The sequence below is a fragment of the Maylandia zebra genome, linkage group LG16, assembly GCF_041146795.1.
Source record: "Maylandia zebra isolate NMK-2024a linkage group LG16, Mzebra_GT3a, whole genome shotgun sequence".
Lineage (NCBI taxonomy): Eukaryota > Metazoa > Chordata > Actinopteri > Cichliformes > Cichlidae > Maylandia > Maylandia zebra.
Genome location: NC_135182.1, coordinates 20,230,881 through 20,238,179, shown reverse-complemented (window position 1 = coordinate 20,238,179; position 7,299 = coordinate 20,230,881).

The window sequence follows — 7,299 nt, the reverse complement described above, 5'->3', positions numbered from 1 at the left end:
TAATTGCTATTTAAATACTGATTTAGTTGCAATGAAAGGAATGTGCACCCAAGTTTATTTTAATGTCAAGTTTATCTTGAATGCCAGTTAGATTGCTGAAGCACCACAATTAAATTAATGCATGCAGAATTTATTGGAAAGCCATCCAAGAGTTTTTGAGACATTTCAGTCAAAGTCAAGTATGGTGGTTTCACAGAAAAGACAAGTGAATTTTTACTGATATAAAGATTGATCTAAAACAAAGGAAAATGTTGCCATCATTCAACAGTTGATGAGTTCACTTTGGAGTGAAGTAATGGGCAGTAAGTAATCATGTGGCCAAGCTGTTGTTACTGGAGTTAATTATTTATTTATTTGTATATATAGGTGCATGTTTGTGAGAGTGCCCATATGGAAAATATATAAATCTTATAAAGTTTGTATCTGTCTTGTGTGAAACTTGTATGAAAAGCATACAAGAGTGAAAACAGATATAAGATCCCTTGAAAAATTATATAAATGAAACTTGTATGTTTTGGATACTTACTAAAACAATACATGAAAGTAATGAGAAAGTGGCCACTTTCACGAGTAAATCAAATAAGCCTTATATGATTCACTATATGAAGTAGGCCACATCTTATGCAAGTAAGTCTTTTATAAGTTTTTTTCTATTTCTTTTCCATATGGGTGAAAAAGAAGAAAGAAAAGCTGGTGGCCGAAATGGCTGAAAGTCAATTACACATCTCCCAGGCCACTGCCTGACCAAAGAGACTTTCAGCATTGCGTTTTGGGTCTTCGGTCTCTTTCCCTGGAGATGCATTAGTTGTCCAAACTGTGGCATTCACTCATTCTGGACAAAACTAACAGATATGTGCTTAGACTAACATGATGGAAGAGTTGATAATTACAATGGTGTCTTAAAATCAGCGTCTTGTACAGTGCTTTCAGAGATCTTTTGGGGGAGATAATAATGGTGCTGCATGTAGATGAGCTACAAAATGATGGAAATTAAATTTAAATGGCTCACGTTTTCCATTAACCATGCTCTAATTAAACTTTGATGGGATGCACTGGTTTCCAACACAATGTGACCTGAAAGTTCTGTATACACTTGTATGCCCACTTTCCAATAAATGGATTAGGCACAGAGGCTTGTCATTTGTGGGGCTTCTAGGATCCTCTGTCTAGACCGAGGAACAAGTACACTGAATGCATGTTAGATTTATGTATTTATTTTAAATATACTGATTTTTTAAATATTCATTTAGCTTTCCAGGCTTTAATGAGATTATATAGAATGTCTATAAAAAAAATGACATGCCACCATGTTTTCACCAGCTGGTTTGTGAGCTACCATTTTTGAAGCTTTGACCTGAGCAGTTACATATATACACAATCTAAATTTAAAACTGAGGGACATTAAACACTCATACGGTAGTGATTTGTCCAACATAAAGTAGAACTTCTTCAGTAAAACCTGACATTGGTGACAGAGCCCTCATCAGAAGTGTTAGAATGGCCAATAGTGGCTGAATTAAAGTAGCAGGCCTGAGGCAGAGATAAGGTGCAGTCAAACCAAGTATTGGTCTGCACCAGTAAAGAACACACAAAATAATAACGAAATAAAATAAAGCGATGCTGTGCACAGGTGGCACTTGTTTTCTGCAGCCTCTGATGTTAACTGGCAGCCTTTAATAGACTGCTACTAATTGAACCCCAAGCCATACCACTGTGTATTGTTACATGCTGAACTAAATCAATCAAATGGCCTAACCAAACTTGCCATGCTAATCTATATTTCAGTTCCTAGACCAGAACTTCACCAGTACAAGCTGGGAAGCTACCAACAAGAAAACACATACAGAAAATCTCAATTTCAAACATAAAAAATTCCTTTGTGTGACTATATTCTTTTTTACAAATAGTATCAAAGTCACCCATGTGTAAATACATGCTTTTTATCTAACTGATGAAACTTACATCAGCTAGATAAAACCCCTTCCTGCAGAGGGGTGGACTTCATTCTGCTCTTTGTTTGCCTTTCTTTATTACATGGAGAAAGGCAAACAAAGGGTTGTTTTGTCATATACTTCTGTGCAGTCAGAGTTCCATTTGCAACTTTAAACTAAAAGTAATTACAGTTCTTACAGGCATATTGTATATGGCTGTAAGACATATACAATATGCCATTACTACCAGACAAGACTTGTGATATAAAGTCTTGTCTGGTAGTAACTCTGCTAAGGTACTTTCTATAGACCCTCTAGCCAAGACTGTGGCAAAATTTGACTTAAGGCTTCTATATAGACTAGACTATATATTCTAAATTTCTATAATGATGATGACAGCAGTCAAGAAACCTCATGTGGACCAGGGATACCGGGTCTTACCCTGCAGCCAGTTCTGGGGCAGGGGCTTGTTTGAGAGTGTCCGATGCTTTGTTGACTGGGCAGAAGTTGAAGGTGGAGGCCTTGGTGGTTCAACTCCCCTGCTGCTTAAACTGGTTTTGGTGACATTGAACATCACTTCTCTGTTGGAGAAGGATCAAGTAGACAGCGGGGTCACCTCAATGCACATCATGAGTTTCCTGTAGAGGGGTGGACTTCATTCTGCTCTGGAGTACGCCATGGTTAAAGGTTCTGAGCAGGATGAGTATGCTTACATCCCACAAACACAGAGCAAACCCCTGTATGCTGAGGTTTTCCACAGTACAGGGTGGGCCATTTATATGGATACGCCATAATAAAATGGGAATGGCTGGTGATATTAAAGTCCTGTTTGTGGCACATTAGTATATGTGAGGGGGCAAACTCCTCAAGATGGGTGGTGACCATGGTGGCCATTTAGAAGTCGGCCATCTTGGATACAACTTTTGTTTTTTCAATAGGAAGAGGGCCATGTGACACTTCAAACATATTGGTAATGTCACAAGAAAAACAATGGTGTTCTTGGTTTCAACGTAACTTTGTTCTTTCATGAGTTATTTACAAGTTTCTGACCACTTATAAAATGTGTTCAATGTGCTGCCCATTGTGTTGGATTGTCAATGCAACCCTTTTCTCCCACTCTTCACACACTGATAGCAACACAGCAGGAGAAATGCCAGCACAGGCATCCAGTATCCGTAGTTTCAGGTGCTGCACATCTCGTATCTTCACACCATAGACAATTGCCTTCAGATGACCCCAAAGATAAAAGTCTAAGGGGGTCAGATCGGGAGACCTTGGGGGCCATTCAACTGGCCCACAATGACCAATCCACTTTCCAGGAAACTGTTCATCTAGGAATGCTCGGATCTGGCACCCATAATGTGGTGGTGCACCATCTTGCTGGAAAAACTCAGGGAACGTGCCAGCTTCAGTGCATGAAGAGGAAAACACATCATCATGTAGCAATTTCAAATATCCAGTGGCCTTGAGGTTTCCATTGATGAAGAATGGACCCACTATCATTGTACCCCATATACCACATCAAACCATCACTTTTGTTGTTCCAACAGTCTTGGAGGGATCCATCCAATGTGGGTTAGTATCAGACCAATAGCGGTGGTTTTGTTTGTTAACTTCACTATTCACATAAAAGTTTGCCTCATCACTGAACAAAATCTTCTGCGTGAACTGAGGGTCCTGTTCCAATTTTTGTTTTGCCCATTCTGCAAATTCTGTGCGCCGATCTGGGTCATCCTCGTTGAGATGCTGCAGTAGCTGGAGTTTGTAAGGGTGCCATTTGTGAGTAGCTAATATCTGCCGAAGGGATGTTCGACTAATGCCACTCTCCAGTGACATGCGGCGAGTGCTACGCTGTGGGCTCTTGCTGAATGAAGCTAGGACAGCCACTGATGTTTCTTCATTGGTGACAGTTTTCTAGCGTCCACATTTTGGCAAATCCAACACTGAATCAGTTTCACGAAACTTAGCAAGCAGTTTGCTGACTGTAGCATGGGAGATGGGTGATCTTGTAGGAAATCTGCTGCAATGACCCGGTTACTGCGTTCACCAGATATCAACACAATTTCGATCCGCTCCTCACGTGTTAACCTCTTCAACATGTCAATGGCTGTGAACAAAGAGAAACTTCTAAATAACTCATGATAGCATAAATTTACGTTGAAACCAAGCACACCATTGTTTTTCTTGTGACATTACCAATAAGTTTGATCTGTCACATGGCTCTCTTCCTATTGAAAAAACAAAAGTTGTATCCAAGATGGCCGACTTCTAAATGGCCACCATGGTCACCACCCATCTTGAGGAGTTTGCCCCCTCACATATACTAATGTGCCACAAACAGGACTTTAATATCACCAGCCATTCCCATTTTATTATGGTGTATCCATATAAATGGCCCACCCTGTAGATGGAAAAGTTTTTTCCTTGTGCCTTCAAGTCAGAAAACAGTTCATCACTGTTGTTAGTGCTTGTTTCTATGAACAACAGGTCAGTTGGATACTCAGATGGAGTCCACTGGGGAGCTGGACAGTGCACCAGAAGGGACGCCATTGTTCTACTGGGGGACAACAATTTTGTGACAATACTAGTGTAACCTAGAGGGGGTATGACTGGTAGGAATGGGCTGCTTGATAAGAAACTGGAAGCGTTCATATGTGCACTTGGCTGCAGGTTAATAACAGATTTTGCCATTTTTATCATCAGAACTGTGATCACATGTCTTGAAAACTTGAGGTGAAGAGAGGAGCTGAGCTGTCAACTGATGAGAAGTATCAGGTGGTGGGGAAACTGGAATATTCCTTGTGTGCCAAAATATGTAGTGAGGGTATGCTGGGATCATCTTGAAGAGGCCCTGGTCAAGAGATCTTTAGCTCATATATCCAGTAGTGCTTTGACAGCATACTGAGAGGGAAGCTGTCAACACTGAGTCCAAGTGGACAATGTTCCATACCTACTTTGCTGTAGTGGTGGAAAATAGAGATAACCCACGTAAACATGTGGAGAACATCCAAACTTAGGTGGCATCGCACTGAGGAACCTTCTTGCTGGGAGGCAACAGTGCTAACCACTACATCACCATGATGCTCTGCACTGGCACTGAATTGTGAAACATTTAATGCTGTGAGGAGGCATAAATAGTATATTGATATCAATCTGGTTTGGTTTCAAAGTAAAAATCTCATAACTCCAACATGAACGATGGATTTGAAAACTGAGCCCCATTCCATTTTACATTTAGTCAGGAATATCCTTTCCACTCTAGTTTGTCATACATTTGTGGTGCATTCCATTTACTTTGGAAGTTGGCTGCCAGAGCTGGGAATAATGTCACCCTAGAGTTGACCATGTTCCAGTAGTAGTAGTAAGAAAAGCAAGAAAAATTGGATTTATTTTGGTCTTTAACCAGGTACCATTCCTCTATCAATATCAATACAATGCAATGTCTGTTTTTTCTGCAGTAACTTCATAGAGCCTGGTCAGTGCCCTGTGCATGCTTGGTTTGGGAAATCAGCTATGCAGGTCAAAGAAACCTTTTTCCATGCTAGCAGTAAAAATGTTAATTTCTGACTGGTAAGTATGTTAACATACAATTCTTAAACACTGTTATTCTTTTGGACTATTTTGGCCTTAAATGTCATTTTGGCTAATTGCAGATTTTGACACTCAGATTTCAATCTTAGCTACTGCACTTATAATATACTAGCTAAAGTAACTGTAATTTAAATTCATGACGTAATCATAGCTGTAACACACACTTTTAAATGATGTAGCATTAAGTGTATTTATTGCCATATTGAGGTAAGATAGGTAAGATAATTTGTTCTGGGCAGTGTTTCACAATTATCTAAGGTATTGCATCACATAGGCAAATACTTTGTTATATTCAGAAGTCACAGTAGTAACCAAAGCCACAGTTACAGCTAAAACTGCAACTGTTGTTGGAGCAGCAAGTTGTGTTTTTGTGCCAGTTGCTCAGCAAGCTATAAGTTAATAATAAGTGCTGACAGAGTGACAAGAAGTGTCCCTTTTGAGACTTTTTCCATTTGCAAGCCACAAATAGTGTATTCTTTGCAACCATTGGCACCTGTAGCTGAATTACTGGCAGACATCCATTAACTGAATGGCCAAAACAGATATCATATGCTATAGCTGCAAATTTCCCAAACTGTGCATCAAAAGAAAAGTTGACATCTTGTCTATAGCTTTTATATCAGTTTATCTTTCATTAAGTTAATGTTGTGTAAGACTTACCTTCCCTTAAGATACTTAATTCCAATATTTAATTCCCAATAAGATATTTTATCTCTGTCTTTATATTTGCTTATTGTCTCTCTATATCAGTCAGAATTTTATTTAATTCAGCTAAAATAACATGTGAGGAACTAACAACAAAGGCTCAGTATCCTGATATGCCAGCAACTCTTTTATTATCTTCACTTTATCGGTCTCTTGTCTGCTCCACTCTGTGTGTGCATTTTTATCAGATTGTATTTTTTTATTATTTAAATCAAGCCTGATGTCGTCCACAAATAAGAATGATCTGCTGTCTTTTGTTCACAGTAAACAATATAGCTTATAATTTTTCCAGTGGTATTGGATTGATACTTACTACTGGCTTATAGCCAAAGACAAGGTGACTGTATCGATATCTGGACTAAAATTTTGGATCCATGCTTCCCTGATAGTGGGATTTAGTGCATCACAGTGTATTTTGTATTTTGAGGGTACCAGTAACATGTTCCTTTTTAATAGGTCACAAAAGAGCAGGTGTCGGGATCAAATATGAGATGAAGTTAATCAGATCTGTGACTACCATAGACATACTGTATATACTGGATCTGGCTAAGTGTGAGCAAAATCCTTTCTGTGTTTTTATATGAATATCTGAACAGGACCTCGCATATAATGATGTGAAGGAAACAATTAAGGAATCATCAGAAATATTATTATTTGCGTAACTAATTTCATTACAATCTGTGAAAGATGCAACACGTACATGTCACACAGAGCATCAGATTTTTTATGGTACTCTATATAATAAGAGGTTTACCAAGGACATAAGATATTTAGCTTGATACACTGGTTTAATGTTACTCAGAAAAATTAGAGGGAATTAAAGCTGACCACTGCTGTTTGTTGTTAAAGACAATTGTAGGGGTAATTCCTGGATTATCTAAATGTGATGGCACAAGCCACACTAAAACCAGTTGTATGGGGCCAATAGTTAATAATACAATTAATCAGAAATAAATACTGTGCTGAAAATTATCTTAGATAACATTGGCCAGAATTTTTGAGCATTTAGTCAGTGGCTTGTGCTGTATATAGAGGGAATTATGTGCGACGTTTTACTGCATAAGTCTAAAGA